This window comes from Ornithodoros turicata, chromosome 5 (assembly GCF_037126465.1).
Source record: "Ornithodoros turicata isolate Travis chromosome 5, ASM3712646v1, whole genome shotgun sequence".
NCBI lineage: Eukaryota > Metazoa > Arthropoda > Arachnida > Ixodida > Argasidae > Ornithodoros > Ornithodoros turicata.
In genome coordinates, this window is record NC_088205.1 from 75,916,554 (window position 1) to 75,938,726 (window position 22,173).

A 22,173-nucleotide genomic window follows, 5' to 3' on the forward strand; every position below is an offset into this window, starting at 1 on the left:
TGGCCACAGCCATTCCTGGCAATGTGACCTTTACAACTTTGCACAGAAGGCGGAACATATTCGACAACAGGATCCGTATGACAGGTGAACTAAGGGAACAAGTCCTGTTCCTTGCTCGAATATCGGAATTGCTTTTCACGTCAGTTTTGACGAACCGTCTTCTTCACGAGAGAAGGTCAATTCCCGCTTGACTTTTGTGCCCCTGAAAGGCTCAAGGGACTCCAGTAGTTCGTCTTCAGTGGACCAATTTAGGTACCGTGAACCGCCCCATAGAATGGGGGTACGACTCCCGAGATTAACGTTTGCACAAGTATTCCACCTGTGTGATCGTGAACACAGCACGCGCATTATAGAAAGCCATCAGTCCCATCCACGTCGTCAGCACCTCGTGTACCTTTTAATGTATATACCGTTAGAGAACCCTTATCTGTTTCCTTTCTTTTTTTCTTAATAAACATATCCCCCACTTATCTGTATTCTGATTCTGCCGCCTAGGCTCGCTCTTTGTCCAATCCGAAACGTAATAAAGAGTAAGCAAATGAATTTAAGTAAATCCGTAAATAATAAAAGCAAGAACACAAAGTCCGAGTGAGGTGCACTTTGGTCTTCACTTTCACTTCACTTTCTTATGACACTATATAGGCAGACTGAACTTCTTTTTTTTTTTGTTGTTGTTGAAGCTGTAACAGGCTATGGGAAGTCGCTAGTCCCCTAATGAAGGGTCGGCCCCGTGGGACTGGAGGAAGATCCTTTTTCTCCCTCAACCTTCCCTGCTAACCCTAATCACGTACAGTGGCGGCACCAATTTCGTTGTTCCCGAACTTCCTGCTGGCAACATGGATTTACTCGTCCCACCCGCTCTCTTCTTCATCTCTTTTTTTACGACAACTATCTCAAGTGGACAGCTGGATTAAACTGGTGTTGTGTCTTCACGTGCGCTGGGAAAAATGTTGGCTGGATTTAAAGGTTTATCGATATAACGAAGGCAAGGGTGAGGTTCTCGCCACCAGCGCGAGCTTTGAGTAAAAAGCAGAATGCCTTATTCAAAGTATGTTACGGGAAGAGCCTCGGGACGAGAACCGTCGATATTTCGATCAGAGACTGTTCAAAGAGGCTCTTTGTGTTTTGCTCTATGCGTCCCATTAAAACGTCGTAACCGAAACAACGAAAATATACAGCACTTTGTACAAACTTTGGGCTATTCTTACCACAACAGAATAAACGATTGCATTGTAATAGACGATTTTACAAAGATGCGCGCGCCACCAAGCGCGCGGCGCAAAGCAGCTTGGGAACTTTGAGGGACACTGCTATGTCGTCTGCTTCCGTTATGGTCTACCCCAGCTGATGGTGATGCTGCGCACACTGGGAATGTTGTTGTTCTTCTTCTACTTCTCTGATTGTCTCGTAATGCTCTAAGGAGCTGTAAGTACCCATGAGCCCTTGCGTGGGACAGGTGGCGCTTCCTTTCGTTTGTTATGTACCGTCGATATGATTGGCCTACATCTGCGCGGGAAGAAATGGAAAGACATCTCCGCAGACTACGTGCACGTAGGGTGAGGAAATGGCTATATTATTCTGAGGAATATAGAAGAAGATACGCAAATGGAAAGGTATTTGGTATTAATGAAGGAAACGAAGCATACCAACATAGAATCGTTAAGAACCGGAGCAGCAAATTAATGTTTACGTCGTATTTCAATCAGCGTGCCGCACAATGACTACCGAAAATTGCTATGCAAACTGAAATGAAAATGTGATTCAGAAAGTATAGAGAGTGGTGACCCATTAGGGTTGCGATATTCCATCATTACGGTCGAAGCCAATACCTCATTAGAGGAAAGAAACTACTCTCCGCGGTTCACCCACCGAACGGTTCGTTATAGAAAACGCGATTCATTTGGAACATCGCGGGAGTGATTGATAATTTTAAAGGGTCTGTCACAAAATGCTGTGGCTAGGGATGATGAAAACGTTCTCTGCCTACAGCCTCCCATGGTCTCTCCATAAGCAAGGAAGATCGAGCGGAATCTTTAGTTCCTTTCAATTACCCTGTAATTACCCTTTAATTACCGAAGGTAACCGCAGGTTACAGAGGTAGTCTTGAATTTCTTTTAATTCACTTTAATTACGTTTACCTGGTTTAATTACTCTCAATTCCCCTTTAATTGACGTACCTTTAAATACATATAATTACCTCCTCATTCTAATAGTAATCGTTAATTTAATTTAATATTTCTCTTCATTACATGTATTTTACATTCATTACCTTTAAACTCAGATTTCTTGCTTTAATTGCCCTTAATTACCTTCAATTACCGTTACCTCTCACTCTTAGTTACCTTCGACTACTTCAATTCCAAATCATTTACCTCCATTTACGTTTACCCTCTTATATCTCTTTTACATGTCCACTTGTACCGCTGTCTCGGTGAGGCCTCACAATCTCATACACGCGCACGCACGCACGCACACACACACACACATACATACATACATACATACATACATACATACATACATACATACATACATACATACATACATACATACATACATACATACATACAGCTTTTTCTATTTTGACACCCCTAATGCTAAAGCATTAAAATAAAAAGTGTAAGCTTTCATTTAAAGTTAGTTAAAGTGGCTTGGATGCATGCATGTGACCGATCGTTCGACATAGTTTTCCCATGCCAAGAATTCAAGGGGTGTTCCTTTTGAACGTCCTCTGTATACGTCTGTCAGCACCGTACGTCAGTCTGTAGCTGTTCAACCGAATTCGCTTCTGTGAACAGTTCCGTGCTATGATTGTGGTGCGCAAAAGTTACCACACCAAAATTTGCGAGGTGAAACGTCCTACGAGACACGCGCTGTTAGACATGTCACGCGTGTTTTCAGAACACAAAAGGCCGCGGAGCAATCTCCACAGAAACTACGAAGCCTTTCTCAACTTCCCATGCATATTCACAAGCAGTGTTCCCGCTGCATTCCAAATACGTTCGCACTGAAGTGGAAACACTCTGGAAGTCTACATCGTCTTCAGTTCCGCCCGCGATGTTTTTCGACTGAAGTGAATGTATTCGGAAGCAAACAGTTCATTTACATATAGAAAACACCTGTCGGCTCGTGTTGTCTCTCCATGGTACACGGTATAGCGCGAATGTTCCCTGTGTTATCCGTGTTACAAAAGGTTGCTCGAACGCGGGGACCCAATGCGTGGCGGTAAGGGTGAGGCTTTAACATACAGGGTGTCCCAGAAAACAGCGTTAAGAACGTATCATTGAATAATAATAATAATAATAATAATAATAATAATAATAATAATAATAATAATAATAATAATAATATTATTATTATTATTATTATTATTATTATTATTATTATTATTATTATTATTATTATTATTATTATTATTATTATTATTATTATTATTATTATTATTATTATTATTATTATTATTATTATTATTATTAATAATAATAATAATAATAATAATAATAATAATAAAAACTACGCACACCTAGAATCACGCAGTCAACGGCATTTGTTCTTGCTATCACTGTAACCGTTTTCACACCTTTAAAGGTGTACTAATCTGCATGGCGCACACCCTTTTTGGTGTAATTTTTGTAACGTCATAATGGAGTACGGTTTAGCACTAATCTTCTTTACTCGCGTGCTTTCTGTCCTCCAAAAATTCAGTCTTTCAAGTCTCGACATTGTTGAACAGTATTGTAGACACTTGCACGTGCTCGATTATCGCTAGCGATGCATATATCCATTAGCACGTATCTACGACATCCAAGACATAATGAGAGCAAGATTTGAACTAACACCTGATCGTTTGTAATGCTTTCTGAATTTTGTAAACCTGGAGGTACAACGTTAGGCAACCAGGTTTAATGTGCATGGCGCACACCTTTAAAGGTGTGAAAAAGTTGTTTTTGCCCTCCTTATGCCAGCAGTCGAACCTGAGTCTTCTGATTTCCGGTAAGATATGCTATCGCCAAGATAACAATCTCCGCCGGACACCTTTCGAACGAATGTTGCTTGTTGTTCGTGATCGAATATTCCTGCATTTTGCAATAAAGCTTTGCTTCCGAGTGCTGCTGTACTTTTGTGCTGAGCTGAGCTAACCCAAGCACTCTTTATTACGTTTCGGAATGGACGAAGAGCGAGCCTAGGCGGCAGAACTAGAATACAGATAAGTGGGGGATATGTTTATTAAGAAAAAAGAAAGAAAGAAAGGAAACAGATAAGGGTTCTCTAACGGTATATACATTAAAAGGTACACGACCCAAGCAGCACAATGTACCGAAAGTCGAGTGCAATAGGGGTGGACGGTATGTGTCTTATCAATGTTCTTTAGTTTTACCAGTTCGTTCAAGGTCTTCCACCTACCCGTCCACCCCTATTGCACTCGACTTTCAGTACATTGTGCTGCTTGAGAAAAGAGTAAAACGATACTACCACTAAAAAAGTGACATCGGTACCATTACCCCTTCCACGAGATTAGGGTCGTACGACGGATGGTAATGTCAGGAACAACGCGTCGTCTCCAAACCCATAAAAAGGTACGCGTGAGAAGGTTGACACAAGAACGTGCTTGAACAACAACAACAACTTTATTTTGACTTTGGAGAGTGAACGTGCTTGAAGTAGCTAAAGAACGAAGGAAATGCCTTCCACCAGTTTGCATGCATTTATGCCATTCTCTCATGCGCTATGTCTTGCCAGAGATTCTGCTTCATGTTTGTTTGTTTTAAGAAGAAAAAAGGAGAAAATCTGCTTGAAATTTGCCTTTCCCCCTGCTTCTTCGTTTTTCATTTCATCTCGTAGTAAAGAGGTCCCAGCGAATATCTATTTTTTGGAAGCGCGTTTGAGTACCCTTAGCACATCATTACATCCGTGGTTTCCCTCTGCTCGCCGAATATGTTGCAGTTTAGTCAACGTTGCTCTCTCTGTTTTATAATTATAGGCGTGCTGAAAACGAATTTATATAAGTTTCTGGTCCAGTCCATTGATGCACTCCACTAGCTGTCCAATTGACGCACAACATATGCGCACTTTCTTTTAGAAAACTAACGGGAGTCCCTTTTGAATCGGCACGCATTTTCTCTTCACCGCGTTCTCTTAATGGCCGAGTCCGAAATGGGCTTTTAATTGCTCTCGTCAGTCGGCACGAGTCACGTGACGCGCTTCACAGCTTTAACGTCTTTGACGGTTCATTAATTTGCATAATTGTTTCTGCTAAACGAGACTTAATGATGTTCCGTTTCGAATTGCGTCAATCGCCAACGTAGTAACGGAATAAGAAATGTAACGAACAAACCCTGCAAACACCCGAATATGCTTCAAAAGTTGTACCCTTTTTGTCGGATCAGTAGAAGGCAATATTGAGCCGATATTAAAGATGCAACTTGGCTCAATATATTGCGCGTTTTGTACGAACTTAACAGGCAAAAATGGGAGACGTCTAGCACTCGCAAGTGAATAAAATAAGTATTTAAAGAGATTGAAACATTTATTTTACTGAAAAACAAGCTTTCGGACGCAGTCCGTCCTTCATCACATGCGATACATTGAACACTTGGTAGAGATATTTATACTAATGTACATCTTTGTCCTTTTTTGTCCCCTTTCTCTGATGTACATTAGTACAAATATCTCTACCAAGTATTCAATGTATCGCACCTGACTAAGGACGGACTGCGTCCGAAAGCTTGTTTTTTAGTAAAATAAATGTTTCAATCTCTTTAAATACTTATTTCGTTCTGTACGAAGTATGAGCCGGGTGGAACGCTATGTAAAGTAATATGGCGGCGATTGCGTCACCAGACATGGAGGCGGTGATGATTCTGATTTGGTAACTGAAGTTCTATGGGCAATGAGCTGCGGAGTTTGAACGAAACAAAGCGCGCGGATATGGGCGAAACAGAAACGCGCGTGTGTATGGGCATTTAGTCTGGTTATCCGTCGAAGAGGGAACATTGCACAGACCGGAGCTGTGTAAAGGTGTTGGTTGTTATTGTGTTCGATAGTTGCCCTCAGTAAGTGCAATACGCTACCCTGAGAATCCTCCCCCCCTGAGCCCGCCTAAAGGAGCGCAAAATAGCAAACTTTCGGGAAGCAAGCATACGGGGTGTGGGGCGCAAATTTCCCACTTGACCCCCCCGGAAGTGAAAAGTAGACGCCGCTACTGAAAAAAAAAGCAATGTTTTTTTTTTGCTGTGCAGCACAAGAAACAGCAGTGCTTGGTTTAATGGCTTTATAATGTGTTTAGTAGCCTCGACACTGTTTTCGCTTGAACACACACGGACTATATATGTGCTGCACTTCAGATGGAAAGTTTGAAAGAGGACAAAAATAGGAAAGACATTTAGAGAAGAAGGAGATTAGGAATGAAGGTCCTAACCATTCATGTATGGCGAGTTCTTCGCCAGGGGCGACCCACAAATAGATGTCACAATTTTTTTATGTACGTCGTTTTCTCTTTCTTTTTTTTTTGTACCAGAGCATTATAAATCTGCATTGGAATAATGCTGCTACGGGAATATGTTTTGACTTCTAATTTCAATACATAACTGTGTATTGAAGTCTACCGTACTAAATGGCTCGAAAATGGCGCATAAGTACTTGGGTGCAATCGGTTGACAGGACTGGCGCTCTAAAAAAGAGAAAAGAACTGCTTTAGGTGGATACGGAAGGAGTTGCCTCAGGACAGGACTCACCGATATTTTGAACAGAGACGGTTCTTCTTCTGTACTTCTTCCCAGAAGAAGAACAGTCTTTGTTCGAAATATCGGCGGCTCCTGTCCTGAGGCAACTTCTTACGTGCTTCTCTACCGGTTCGCTGGATTTCTACCCATCTACTGTGCTTTAGGGATATGTTTATTTAACGTTACGCGTAGCCTTATATTTCCGTCTCTCTCGCTCGCGCAAGCCACACCTAGAGATTGGGTCAGTCGCAGCAATGACCAGTTAGCTAGAATCTTACACGCGTAAGCAATATGGATTTAGCCGATTGGTCGCTATCGGTCTATTACTCACCGAGTAATCGCTTCACGAAATTCGACATAATTTTGTTGCGTCGTAAATTTTGGCCTGGCTACCAAGCCGCACTTACAGACGTTTTCGCGTAAAAAAGAAAAACGAAAGAAAAAGAAAACGTAAAAAAGGGGAAAGGTGGCAACCTTGCAATGCTCCTTTCTGTCTCTCTATTTTTGTTGTTACTTTCTCTCTGGAAAGCGCTGTACCAGTATATACTTTTTCTAGACTCAGCACGATGTTTCCAAATAGATTTCGATTACCTCCTTATCTGGGGAGTAAACCAGAAACCCAGATCTTTCTTACTGATGCACGGAGTGAGCAGAAGAGCTCAGAACGATACACACGCACATATACGGAAGTAATGATTGATGACGGATGGAGTTGCCTCGTAAAGGGGGCTTCTCCTTTTAAAACCAGTATCTATGGGGAAGTACCCTTTACAGGAGGCAAGGCGACACGAACCCGGGAACGGCTGGAAACGTTCGGAAATGCATTTCAAATAATAACAATGATGCTACTGGACTGCAGTCTCGAGAGCTTCGCAACTTTTGAAGCTTTCTCCCCGTTCGATAGTCCAGCATGCCAATACTATATCAACGTATCCGAGACTTAGGATGGCTGCTTCGGTAACACAGTTATGGCAGCCCAGAGGACGACCAACATTTGCATGCTCCCTTGACGTGGTACTGCTTCAGCCATCCCCGTAATTTAATGGAGTCTCATCAGGGATCTATGTTTGGTTTTTCTGTCCTGAAAGCGGTGAAACACGACCTCAGTGAAGTGAGCATATGAGCCTCTCTATATTTTTGAAGCGCTGCGATATTCACGTGGTCCCAAGAGCGTTAGTTAATGGTCTTAATCAATCAGGGTTAAATTTTCTGTCTGCCTATTTTGACGGCTTTGGGTTTTAATTACTTATTCAATTTTTTATACATATCGTTGATCCTAGAGTCGTTAGAGAGGTGGAAGAAATGTGTACATCTTCACACAAAACGAGCACACTATATAAATAATTGGCTAAAAGATTCAGACTGTCGGTAATATTAGTCAGAAAGCATTAGAAATAGGAAAATGACTTTTTTCGTTTCAATTACGATAATTGGCGATATATTCTTGGTTAAACGTGCCACTTTATGGCCGCGCAAGCGGCCTCCCGGAGCGTTGCCCTGCTTAATTTCCACTAATTAACTTTTTAATTACGAAGTGCAGAAGTTTGGCCCAATGACAAAATCTGTTCGATTCGGTGCATTTATGCCGTTTTGAGAAAAAGCATCGAGCTAGCATACAGCGAGGAAATGGCCCCGTATAAACGGCGTATTTGGACACCGTTTTTGTTGCTTTCCTAGCCGCTATGTGTTTCCATTCATGTCTCCATCTGGTTCGAATGGGCAAAAGGCTAACGCTGTGATTGTGCGCCTAGGTGAATGCAAGGTGCAAGTATACTTACAAAGCGACAGTGAGCGAGACACGAGGGTAGAAGAAAGTTGAGGAATAATCTTCTCATATTACGGCATCTTAAACAATGGAACATTGTGCATTGTGTTGTAGCATGAAAAAGCAACATAGCATGCACGCATTATCTACTGATCGATAAAAAAGAACGTCTTGCGCTGTTACGCTGCTGTAACGGTTTGCGAAGGTGACTCTGGCTCGTGATAAGTATTATTGGATTATTGGGGAATTCGAACAGCTTAATAACCAATCTGAAATCGCGATTGGTGCATAGTGTGAAAGCCTTGTTACAATGCTCGGTTGTACGCGAACCTTCTTCCACAGCGTTACTAGACGAACCAAGGAGCTCTGTGGTCCCAAGCGATCAGATATAGTATTGTCTGGTAGTGTTTGCTCAGTGACCATACAGCTGATAGCTTGGGAAACCCGAACGTAGGGGATACATTACAGCAAGAGGAGGTGCAGTGGAGACGTTTCATTTTTGTTAGTTCAGTGGGTACGATAAACGACGAAAACTGACGTTCTTTCTTCTCGTTTCAGGATTCTCATTTTGATCTTCGGTTCAAGTATCCACAATACTAACAGGAGAGCATAAAAAGTAGGTATAGAGCAAAGTCGTGCATGAGGCATTCACGAAAACATTCTGTCTGCTCGAATAATGCTTTATGAGACGCTATCATTCCTAACGACACCGCGAATTAATGATTTAATAATGCGAAGAATATCAGCGAACGAACGAAGAATCTTTTTTTTTTGCTTTATTCTCTTTTGATTATTACGATTACAACGCTAGATAGTTGTAACTCGTACGTTAACTAACTTGGAGTTAACAGAACCGTGACTGAAGCAGGATACTGTAATTTATGTCGTACCCGCGTTTGCCTTTGGGGACCGCGATACAACCCTGCTTGGGAGCCTCTCTTTCTTGCTGCGTAGAAACATTGTCTTCCGTTAGAACATAGCAAGTGCCCGCAAGCTAGCTGGTGTAATTGGTGTACAGGGGCGACCTTTGTCTCCCGAGGCAAGTCTTCCGTTGCTTCCACGCGAAGCCCTTGTATCTGGAGTAAAATACATCGTTGCGTGAAATCTCTTCTATCTAATTGCACGCAACTTGGTGGAATAATTGGTTAAGTTGAAGGTAACATAGTTAGTCACGCTTGGTGCGCCAGAAAAGTCTAATGGATGTGCCGCCCACAGACGACGTTTAGTCTACTTCGTCATCGGGGGAAAAGGCTTTCGTGTCTATTACGGTCAGCGTATAAAATTAGTGATTGGTAGTGTTGTTACTCTTATTATTTAACTCTTATGTGCACTGTCTTGTCGTGTTCCCAAGCTCTTAAAAGAAAACTTCATCACGTAACGTGCTGAAGGCCGTTATCACTCCTAATTTGTGGAAATCGTGAGGTATACGCTTTTTTGTGGCATATGTCGGCACAGTTCCCCTAGAAGTCGGCCCAAGAGGCACATTCCCCCAGAGTGTCAGTCGTGACGTTGCCCACCTCTGTGAGGCCGACAACGGCGTGCCCTTTCCCCAGCACCACCACCTGTGACGATTAACATAACTGCATAAGCGTAACGAAACGGCGTCTGTCTCACGGTTTCAATAAGAAATCCGTGGAGGGAACAAAGTCACTCGAGCTGATTGATTGATTGATTTTAAAAGAAAAAAATGGAGATGGTAGTCTCGAGCCACTCGGGCCTGGCTACTCCAGGACGCGTTATTAATAAAAGAAAGGGAAACTACACTAACCTCGACGCTTTGAAACGCTTTGAACGAATAAATGAGAACACCATCACCGAGCTTGTCACCAAAAGCGAAGTCTCAAGGCACTAAAAACAAAGAGTGTCACAATGTCACTCGAGCTAATAACTGGCAAGGAGGCGTTTCTTGTGATTCGAGTTACTTTAGATCTGTGCGTCATCCATCCCTGTTCCCATCGCTCAACTACTGGCGAATTCGGGCGGTCATTTCGTGGCAACACGTTAAAGTTCTACCTGATTACCCATTTATGAATGTAAGCTTGTTTCCCAAAAAGAATTCCTGGACGAAACTGATGCGACCTCACTTTTGTACTCGCTGGCTCTGTTAATACTTGCCGCTCACAGCCGGTGAGAATGACAAAAGAGGATGTTCAGTAGTTTTTCAATGAAACCCGGCTTTTGCGAAATGAAATTCCGAAGGCTTTATTAGTGAGTTTTAGTATATCGTACGATATCGCCCTTGCGTACGTAAGGGACGGCGTGGTGGTTCTGCGCAATGCGCAAAGCTCTGTTTATGTCTTGCGCGTGCGCAGAATCACCAGCGCTATCCCTTACGTACGCGAAGGCGATAGCGTACTGTACACAACTCATCCCAAGCAGCACAGTGTACTGAAAGTCGAGTGCAATGGGGGTGGACGGTATGTGTCTTATCAATGTTTTGTAGATTCACGAGTCTATTCAAGGCCTTTCACCTACCCGTCCACCCCTATTACACTCGACTTTCAGTACATTGTGCTGCTTGGGGTAAAGTGAAGTTCCACTTGGCAAAGGCAACGCAAAAATAAAACACTGAAGCCTTCGTTTGTTAGGTATAGCTTTCATGCGATGAAGTGCATGACCTTACCTGACCTTACGTGACAAAATGCAGACCGCTCCATGAAAGCTTGCACTTAATAAAAAAAAAAGTTCACTTTTACTTTTGTGTTACCTTATTCGCCATCACTAAGGTCAAGGAGCTGCTGCTCTAGAAATAGCTGAAACACATCTTACGCCGTACGGTATTTCCAAGCCCCCTTATATGTAACTGAGGCTAAATGACAAAGTGACCCGCATTTAGTTGAACAGACACACAAGACAGGATGTCGCAGCCGGTCTCTCTGACGGATTTGTTCTGTTCATCTTATCCTGCGCTAAAGCAAAGACACGGCAACGTGCACCGCAGAACAACTGGGCAATTGATAGACAGGGCATCCCTCGGGATAGAGATCCCGCGAGATGGGCGTTAAAATTATAATTAATCGCTTAATTAGCTGTTACACGTATTAGCATTTTCGTTAGTATTATTAATGCAGAGACTCTCTCTGTCGTCGCTCATTGTCGTAGTTGTCTCGGGAGAGGGATACTGCAATGGACGTTAATATTGAGATGGGCGTTAAAATTATAATTAATCGCTTAATTAGTTGTTACACATATTAGCGTTTTCGTTAGTATTATTAATGCAAAGACTCTCTCTGTCGTCGCTCATTATCGTAGTTGTCTCGCGAGGTAAGACCACGAATTATCATAATTGACATTTTGAGAGTGTACCTATATATTAATGTCATTGTAACGCGTATGCTCGATATAAGAGTGTGTGTGAGCGACCTTATACCCCCACTGTGAGCGTCATAACGCGAATTGATAGCGCCAGCGGTAAATCAAGCAGTAACGGTCCTGCAATAAACGGTGCTGTACAGTCGGACATGATTGAATGAAGACATATTGAAACGTTAGGTAGGAGAGCTGTTTCGGTATGAACGACGGCTATGATAAAAATAATAGACATAACCACTAGGTCAATTTGGCGGATGCACGTTTTCTCTTTTTTTCGTACTCTTCAGCTTCGAAGAGATCTGGTCAGGGTCTCACTACGTAAGAGGTCACGTGCTTCAGAAAACCAATGGAGATGGCCAAGGTGACTGAATTGAGTGCTCAAGGCCAGCGTTTCCTTACGGTCACGCTGCAACGCTGTCGACCTATTCCCTGTTGACCCCATCGCTCCCGCTTGTTATTTTGGTAATGACAGGTTAGGGTCCCCTTCGATCCTCCGTTCGAACCACGTGGCACTCGAGGCGCCGTCGTATTCCACACGTTCCTTTCACACTTCCTTTGCATTTACAAGCGCAGCGATCGTGTTCCACGCTCATCATCTGTTCGCGGCTGCCGTGTGGTCTCGGATTACCTTATCTTTGATTTTCTCCTACTCCTAATAAGTGAGAACTGCCTGTGTTTCTCCGCTTCAGGCTTGTTAAACAAAGCCGCGAAATAAATATAGCAGGGGCGCCGTTTGTTTGTGTGATCCGGTAATTTTTGCGCAAGTGTTCGAAACAGGGCTTGTTGACGTGCCTCTGAGAATGGTAGACGGAGCGCTGCATTTTTTTTTTTTTTTTCGATCGAGGTGTGTCAACAAGGAGGTGTCTGCCTTTGCATTTTGACGATCGCAAAAGGTTGGCGTCTATCCCGTATTAGCTTTAGGAGAACGACGAAGCAAATGGGGGAGGGGAATATGTTTATTATAAAAAGGGAGGGAAAGGGGAAAGCAAATGGTACTGTGGAAAGCGAGGGGAAAGGGTCTAGCGACGAGATGTAATGTAAGATGTAGCGAATGTGGATACAATACAGCAGAAAACCTTCTTAAGCCTTATGTGCTCAGTTTCACATTCGAGAAGCAGGACTGCGATAGTGACGTATTTTACAGTTCGACGCGAGCTTTGCATAGAGCGCTTATAGACAAATGAATGACGAGCGCGAAACCTATACCATATGTGTTCTGCAAAGCGTAACTGCGTGTGCTCTTTGCTGATTCTTTTTCCTGCTGAAAGAGTAACACTTCGCCTTCCAAGCGGTGACGTCACTTCCTTCGTGTTACGTAAATTGCAGAGCCATAAGGAACAATTAAAACGACACACATGTAAGCGTCACCAACACCCAAAGGAATGACCTGAAAGACTGCAATTGACCAAAAACGAGTTGCTGGCTTTTGCGTCAGCTGACGTCTTTCAGTTCCTCCATGTTATTCTGCGTTGAAGGCAAAAGCATTTCACCACACGTTGCAACGTCAGGTGATGCTTTTTTTTTTTCATTTTCTGTTGACGAGACATTTTTTGCTCATGTGTTAGAAATTTCATTTGTTCTTTTTTTTTCTTCTCTGTGTGGTTTAACTGATGTCTTATAATTTACGCTGCTGTTACCGCTTAATATCCAACATTTTTCGCAACAAGCTTCGTCAAACGCTGAAATAAAGTTCAACATTGCAAACCAATTCGAGATTCCCGCATGCCCCTTCCCCCCTTCCTTTTCCGTGCCGTTCCACTTCGAAGCAACATGCAGCCTCGCTTTCGGAAAAATTACCGATTCCTTTGCTCCCCAATCTGCCTGGCGTTAAGGAAACACAATTCTCGAATGAACCCATCAGCTGCTCCTGAAGCACGAAGCAGAAAAAGGAGCGAACGCTCATCGCCAATGAGATGCGCGACTCAGTCTGACTGTGTTCGGGGGGAACTGATCAGCCAAATGACATCTAAAGGGAGAAAATCGTCCTCGTGCATAAATAAATAAGACAAAACCCTCTTCTTCAATTTCATTCTGAGACGCTCCCAGTGAATTGGCAGCGTTTTCCTTCCTTCACCTTTTCTTCTCTCCCCCACGTGCGTTTCTGTTTTCCACGTCATCTTTTGGCGATGTAGTTTCCTGTAAGATTCTTTTTTCTAATTTCGAATCACGGAATGCCAGGAAACGGCCGTTCTTCGAGGTTATTGGTGAAATGCGATATCCGTTGGGTCAGTTTACGCTTTAGTTATTTGTTATCATTTACGTTACTTCTCTTTTTATCGGCGTAAATTCGATAAGAGGGAAACCATGATGAAACTTGCGTCTGGATGGAGATGGCATGCGCAACATTATGATACAATGATTAAAGAGGCTTATGAAACACGGAATACTCGTGTAAGAGGGGTTACGTCACCTATGCTTTCTTTTGATCCTCCATCTAGCTTTTTACTCACCTATATCCCTACAGTGTCCTTAAATCAACTACACTGTCGCCCTTTCATTATGGCAGGATTGCTCTGTCCGGCTCACCAGCACTATAACCAAAAACCCCTGCTTACATTCCTGGAATCTATAAGACTTCGATCCTCATTGGGAAGCTCATCTTTGTATCTGCACCAAATCACCGTGAGCAATGGGCAGAGTATCAACTCAGTTGATGGAACATTGATGGAACATTATGGAACAAACCCATTCATGGAACACCCCACTGCCCTTACCCAAGCAGCACAATGTACTAAAAGTCGAGTGCAATAGGGGTGGATGGTATGTGTCTTATCAACGTTCTTTAGCTTCACGATTCTGTTCAAGGCCTTCCACCTACCCGTCCACCCCTATTGCACTAGACTTTCAGTGCATTGTGCTGCTTGGGTAGTTGCACTTGTGCCGTAAATCACCAAAACACCCCATTCATTATCACCAAAATAAAGTTTTTGTTGCTTCGACACGATGGGATCCACGTGAGCAATGCCGTCGTGCATCCCATCCTTAGCCATGCACCATGATGGTGAATGCAATGGATGATGCTTCACTTTGCAGTAGGACAGCGCGTTGAGATTACGTTACCGATTACTTCTGGGTTCAGAAAGATAAATATTCCTCGACTTCTCGCATTGACAAATGGTAGGTAATGTACGATACGCTGACGTATTTCGTTTTACATATTGAACACTTCCTCTATCGTCGCTAATGTATTCCATACACAATATTACATGGCACTACGCGAGTGTGTGAGGATATACCGGATATTGATGTCCCGAACTTCAGCGACCCAGATAGACGACTATTTTGTGTCACTGATGTATTTCTAGCGGGGAAAAGCAATTTCCTCAACATAGCGGAAAGCTCTTCCTCTACCTTCCGGTGACAGTGTCATTTCGATGGCTACACTGCTAACGATGATCAATGTGCGCGTCGAAGCAAGGACGTTTATTATGGGATGAAACAACACAGTCTACATTCGGTACTGCCTAACATTCACACGACATCCAGCTGAGTAAAAAAAAAAAATAAAAAAAAAAAAAAAAAAAAAACGACGCCCCGTGTCTTATACTCGCATCTTTTTTACGAGTATTTTTGTCATAGATTGAGAAGTTACCCGTCAAAAAGGACTCGAGTTACCGTGTGAAAAATTTAACTAAGTTAATAACTAAGTTCTTCAGCCTGAAATGTAACTCGCAGTTACGGAGTTACTTAAGAAGAAGAACGAGTTACTTCCAAGTTACTTCGGACACAAAATAGCACTACACAGGTGCAGCGCACGTGAGCAGTTTGAGTTAGACCTTGAGTTGCTTGCGGAGGAGTGCAACACGCTTAGAGCGTTTTCGTTTATGTCCAACAATTCGAACGGGCACCGCACACAGACAAAAGCGTACAACAAAGTACGAGAAATTAATAAAATGCAAAGAGGTATAAGCAATAAATTGGAAAATCCACACAAAATGTTAAAATACAAAAAAAAGGCATGAAAAAAATCAAAAGAGCAGAAGTTGTTACGATAGGCACTGTCGGAATGCACCAAAAAGTGGTGTACGCAAAGACACGTGTAAGATACGTGTAAGTTGCATTATTAGTGCCGCGGGTTCGGTAACAGCAGTACTCCTCTACAAACAGAACAAACGCAGCTTGTGAATGTCGCCTTATAACTTCTGCAAAGACCCAAGCTGAGAAGACATTTGTAAGCATAACCTGGAGGGAATGCGAATAACTGGTGCCGCATTACCACGAACAAATAGAGATCGATGTGGGGAAAATGTCGCTAACGTAATAATGAACTCGCTAAGACGTTTCTGTTACCTGTCGTTTGCCTTTGATGACGCATGTTACGTGCATCAAAGAGGTCAAAGAAGTTTCGTTCCAGCGGTGTGGCCCAGCAAGTATAACATCCGCTCATTGATGGAGACTTAAAAGCTCATGCGAGACTGGAAGACGACTGGTGAACCGAAGTCTGATAATTACGTATTTTGCATAGTGATGTGAGTAAGTAGCGATGTAAGTAAGAGTAAGCGAGGCGACAAGTTGTCTTTTGTTGGTTTTCGTGCGTTTCCTGACAAGCTTTATACGAGAGTTGTGTGCCATTCGATGAATTACTTCTTTGAGATGGTCATATCGCCCAGTGCGTTACTGCAATAACCACTTGTCTAGCGGAAGTTTTTTTTTTAAATAGAAAATCCGGGATCTACGCAACTCACGTTCTCATGCGAGAGGGAAAAATACTGAAACTGTACTACGCAGTTATCGAAATTAAGCAACATTTTCTTGCTTGCAATTTCGCTTTAAAGGGGGAGACGATGACAAATTCTGAAGGCAACTAGCCTGCTCCAGATTTCTATGTTTACAGTTTACACATAAGAGTCGTAAGCACGCAAACTTGCCATCAACACTATTGCCCGATAAGAAGTTACTCTACATCGAAACCCGATTAAGAGGCAGAATGTCGATCTCAACTTGAAGTACGCGTCATGCCATAGTTTATAAAGTTTATAGCACGGGGCAAGCATAGTGCTAATCCATACTTGGAACGTCCACCTACGCACCTTTTTCGGCCCTTTTTCAAATATTTAACGCAAATATTCTTTCACCGTCTCATCGATCGATCTTCCTCAAAACATTTTTCTTTCTTTTTCAACCACATAGCAAATATTCACCTCCCTCGTATCTCCGTCTGAAATGCTAACCGATATTTGCGTAACGAATATAACAAGAGCTGAAGTATATCCTGAGCGAACAAAGAGAGTCAAACTTTCTGGAAACACCTCATAATTGGAAAGCTGCATCGACCGAGGCTGTTCCTGCAATGACATCAAAAGTCGAATCGAATCAATGTTTATCTACGAGGAACGGTACGCGTTTTCGTTTTGCTTTCCACGTAATGAGTGCGTCGACTAAACTTATTAACATCAACGCTTCAATGAGTTGTCTCTCCGTATCAGTTAACAAACCCAGGAGTTGGCTGTTCTATGGAAGCTAGTTGGCGGAACTGATTGTCTCAGGTCCACATTTTCCGCGAGTGCAGCACGAACATAGGAAATGAGCGGTCGTTCACAGGAACATTTTAGAGTGTATATTTGTGTTCAAACATGGGGGGGGGGGGGGGGGATGTGAGGAGGAAGGAGGGGCAGCCTTTAGATCACATTGTGGTGGCTCTCGAATGCGTGGTGGAACTTAGACTGAAACGTTTGAAGATTGTTGTAACAAAGATTTCTGCAACGAATATCATAATTGGAATATTTGTTATTTTCGCCTATTTTTTGTGAGTATTTTCTCTCAGACACAGTTGAATTTCTCGTTGCCAATAGAACTGCGCATTACGTCATATAGAGTCACTCTAGGGCGTACTATAGATGCAGAACCTGTGTTAGTTGTTACGCTAACTATTACTAAGTATTTCTCTAGTATTAATCACCGATGTCATAAAATACTGTTTGCGCGAAATAAAATGATTCATATTGGTGTGGAATCCTCAAGATGCACAAAGCATTTGCGACGTTATTGAACAGCATAGCGTTTAATATTGTTCTAAAAAACAAGCTGAAACTGCCGTTTAGAGCCAATGTTTAACAAAACGCTTATCGCTAATTTCCTTTTGCTGCATGCATCAGTGTTGACAGATGCCCATAATGAGATTCCATACTTTGCTTGTGCAGATACCGGTGCCGGCCAATTTGCTCTAGCGTTATAACTAAGCACCTAAGAGGGTATCTGCTAGAAACATGCTAAAAATCATACTGAAGGAGTAATGACGCAATGTCACCGCTAGGAATTTGTTCCAGGAATATTTTTATTTTTCAGATAATACCTACTTACTTACTTATCATGTGTCAACGTGCCCCCTTGGTTAATATTTATCCGTGCTCTTCCACAGTTGCCACGCCCAAAAAGTTTAAACTTGTTTTGAGGATGGGTAGAGTTATAAAGTCGGTGATATTGAGTTACATATGAGGTGGACGTACCGGTCAGTGTCGTATACCAACTACTTCTTTATTTATCTTCCTAAGTTCTCCCGTTGTTGTTGTTCTGTTATATTAGAAGTTATTTATTCATTTGTGAAGCACTGAATGAATTCATTAGAAAAGTAGTAATGTAGTATCATCAGAGGCATATACGTCGCGTCGGTACTAATGCCTCCAAGTTTTTCCTTTATATCTAATCTAATCGAATAACCGAGGCTGATGACATGATGACCTATAGATGTTTGCATGCGGAGCGGTACATAACCTACTTCTGATGCGAAATGTGGCTCATAATTCCGCTGAAGCAGGAAGCATTAAAAGTATCGAGGTGATGACAACTCACAGAGGATAGCGAACACTCTAAAAATGAGGAAAAAGTACATAGACTCTTAACAAAATACGCGCACATATTCCGATTACGATTACGTAAAGACTTGTAACATGTCATTGTACCATTGCCAAATGTCTTTGGTGGGGGATATTTTTAATTCGGTTTTTCTGTATTGCGTTTCATTTTTGTGTCGTTTTCACCTGCGGATTTTCTTTTTGTAATTTCTGCAATGTATTCGGTGCTGAGAGTTGACTTAACAAACTTAAGTAATATTGACGGCGTGTGCGTTCTAATTATACGTAAGAAATATTGGCACCCATCTCTGCTGGTAAAGCCGGCAACTGCAACTTAACACAAGTCAGTTTCCACGACAGTTCAGACTGCATCGTTCGCTTGAAACATGTACGTGCAACACGCTGGGTTTATTACTGCACTGTGGATTATGAATTATTGAAGCCCAAAAAGGAGCCGGAAAAATATCTGGGATCTAATCATTTCCTTATTTTCTTCCTTACAGGTGGGTATTTTTTTCCGGAACAACTCAGTATTCTCGAAAGTGTTGGTGAGCACACGGCTGTTTTCTCTGTTTAACAGTTGGCAGCACTCCAGTCTTTCTTTATCTTGCCTTCTCTGTCGTCTAAACCTCGTCCGTACGTGAGTGGGAAAATTTCAAATTAGGTAGCTCGTCAGAGTCCGTGGTAAATCGTGTCATGTGTCAAGTTAAGCAAATAGTGAAAGGAGTATAGGAAGCTCTAGGAAGGAAGAAGAAAGATGAAGGAATGAATAAAACCGAACACAACTTGAGTAGACACTTTTGGAGGTGTTGATACAATACAAGGAGACAGGAAATATTGTTCTCGGTTTATTATTTTTTCCTAGTCAGTTTTGCGAAGTAAGGCTCGACGAGAACTTAATCCAAGCAGATAGCTCTGTTCTATATCATGTTCCTCCCAATAACTCTTTTCCGTTTCTTTTCATTAATGCACCTATGAATACTTCAGGTGTTGTTCTAGGGTGCACGTGAATTTATGTATTAAAACTGCGGGGAACTTCGCTGCGAAAATTAGACTAGCACCTAGCTGCACCTAGGTTTACTGCCTTGTACCAGTAGCTTGTTCCGTAATATTTGTCGCAATTTAAATTTTCGGTGGTCATGTAGAACTCCAATATTCTTCACCCCGTTGTCTCATCAATCTCCTTTGTCTTACGCCTACTTTGCTATCGTGTAAGTATGTCATTGACTTGTTGCCTAAGCCCTGCACTTCTTCAGCAGTCATTCTCTAAATAAAGTATGCACGGAGTAGCTGCGAGGCTAAAGGATGCTATTCTCTGCTTCGTTGGCCTTGGCTACTGACATACTACTACGTTACGATATGCGCATCGCGAAGAGGGTTTATTGGAGGATCCATCTCGCCATTACATGACGGGAAGACAGCAAATCCCTTTTTGCATGAGCTATGGCTTTGAAGGATACTATTACGCGGAGCTATATTTAGTTATTCATTCGCATAGAGCATGCAGTTATAAGTTCGGTGGAGTAGTCCGCATTCGTGTTGATGGAGCCATTAACAGCTTCGTGTTACTTTTTAATTCAGTTCAGTTTTTTTTCTTGGTTTCTCTGGTATTACGTACTGACATTTTCCGCTCATCTTTGTGTCCTGTAGTAAAGACTGACTAAAATGCGTGAAGAACGTCGTAAATCGCTGTTTTACGGGCATTAAAAAGTAACTATCTCCGCTTCGAAGGAATACAAATTGTGCGAGGGAATGCCTTTCGTCCTTCGATTAAGGGCACGTAAATTGGAGTTACTCCGCTTCAGAAGAAAAATGCGTCCTCGTGGGATTGTCACAGCACGGAATGCGTATATTTCGGCTCTCGATTGTTGCTAATAGCGTGACATTAACGAGCGAACGCGCTCGTCAATTTATTCAATTGAAAAAAATCTGGTTATTCTCAGCATAACCCACGAGAAAAGGGATGAAAGGTAAGTCATAAATCAACTTAATCAGTGATTAACTTGATTGATAGGCGTTAATTAATAGGGGTTGATTAACATGCATTATTAAGCGATGGTTTATTCATTGAGTAATTGAGTCGTGGGAAACTTCAGAAATGCACCGTGCACCCAGTTTTATGCCGGTTTAAAATATATATATAGAAATAAATGTAGATGTGCAACGAAATAAGAACAGTCAGTACCTGATAATTCTGGTGATTTTTCTTTTTTTAATTCGCAAGAAGCGCGATCGTTCCGTGACGTGATAGACTGACCGCACAGAAAGCCCTCTTTCGCTGATTGAAGGAAATAAGATATTACCTATTACACCAATTACACCTCCTCCGATATATTCCTGCTTCGTTCCCGTGTCAGATACTGTTCGGAGTGCAAGCTCGAACGTACGGACGAATTTGGGGAATCACATTTTTATTAAGATAATAACAATCAACAACTTTATTTTTAACATGACGAATTATTAAGATAGGATATAAGTGTTGCCCGTAAATTTTTGTAGGTACACGCATTTTCGGACGACTTAAAAGAGCTTTGACCTCAGCCCCCAACTCCTTTGTCACTCATGCAAGGAACGAAAACACGTTGAACGCGACGGTGACGTTGAGTGCCATGAAAAGAGGGACGGTAGGCAGCATACTTTATTGCTTCCTCACATCTTTCCCGTATTGCTTGTCGTGAAGTAGAGAATAACGAGCGGTGAATCCAATTTACCCCTTCGATCTGCTTTCATGCCGGGAAACCTTATTTTGGTGGCGCCGTCATTTCATCGATACTTCAGAGAATCGTCAGAAAACGAGTCTCTGAGCTGCTTGCGTTCTACTCTTTGCACTAATGGTGTTTAAGCGATGTATTTTTTGGGACGGCTGAAAGGCATGGATGGATGGATGGACGGATGGGTACTGTGGCTTATCTCTTTGGAGTGGGCGGTAGCTTGCGCCACCTAGCCTAGAATTGACATAGCAGCAATGACACCCAGCTGGTATCGCCCATATTGGTCCAGTATTGGGCCGGTAACGCCCATATTGGTCTAATATCGGACCAAGATGTTGTGCTGCTCGGGTTTGTTTGCTGTTGATCTTCTTACATTCTCTAACGAGAAGTTGGGTGAATGTGCGGCCCTTAATTGCGTACGCTGCTGCTTTCAGCTCTGTATAAGAGCTGTCTATATTTTGTATAAAAACTCTCTTGTGTCGCTGAAACTCGTCCTGAATATCATAATCAGCTTAAGTTATGCATGTTGCGATATCACCGGTATCGGATTGTTACTCCGGCGATGAATTTTCGCTGCGTACATGTTAACCTTCAGGATATACGTACAGTATACGATGTGACAGGCTCAGGTTGATACAGTAGAAATGTCTCATATCGTGGGGTCATTAGAGCAAATGTTGGTTCTGATGAACGATCTCATATGCCTCTGCCAGGTTGATTGATCAGGCTGTCATATGCCGCACGCCAGCGAAAACGCCGAAAGAGAAGAAATCATCCCTGGCGTTAATGGCGCGTGGCGCGTAACTTAATGGTGCGTCGTTACCGAATCATTATTCCTCCAGCGGGAATGATTTTAATTGAGCAAGCGGGGG

At 42.5% G+C, this 22,173-nt stretch overlaps 1 long non-coding RNA gene across 2 annotated transcripts in view; it reads left to right on the forward strand.

The window, feature by feature from the left end:
* Positions 1-22,173, forward strand: part of LOC135394861 (uncharacterized) — a 251,215-nt gene that overhangs the window by 2,413 nt on the left and 226,629 nt on the right. For both annotated transcript variants that reach the window (XR_010422974.1, XR_010422973.1), the window contains exon 2: positions 9,046-9,103. This is a non-coding gene — a long non-coding RNA (uncharacterized LOC135394861). The remainder of the gene's footprint in view (positions 1-9,045; positions 9,104-22,173) is intronic.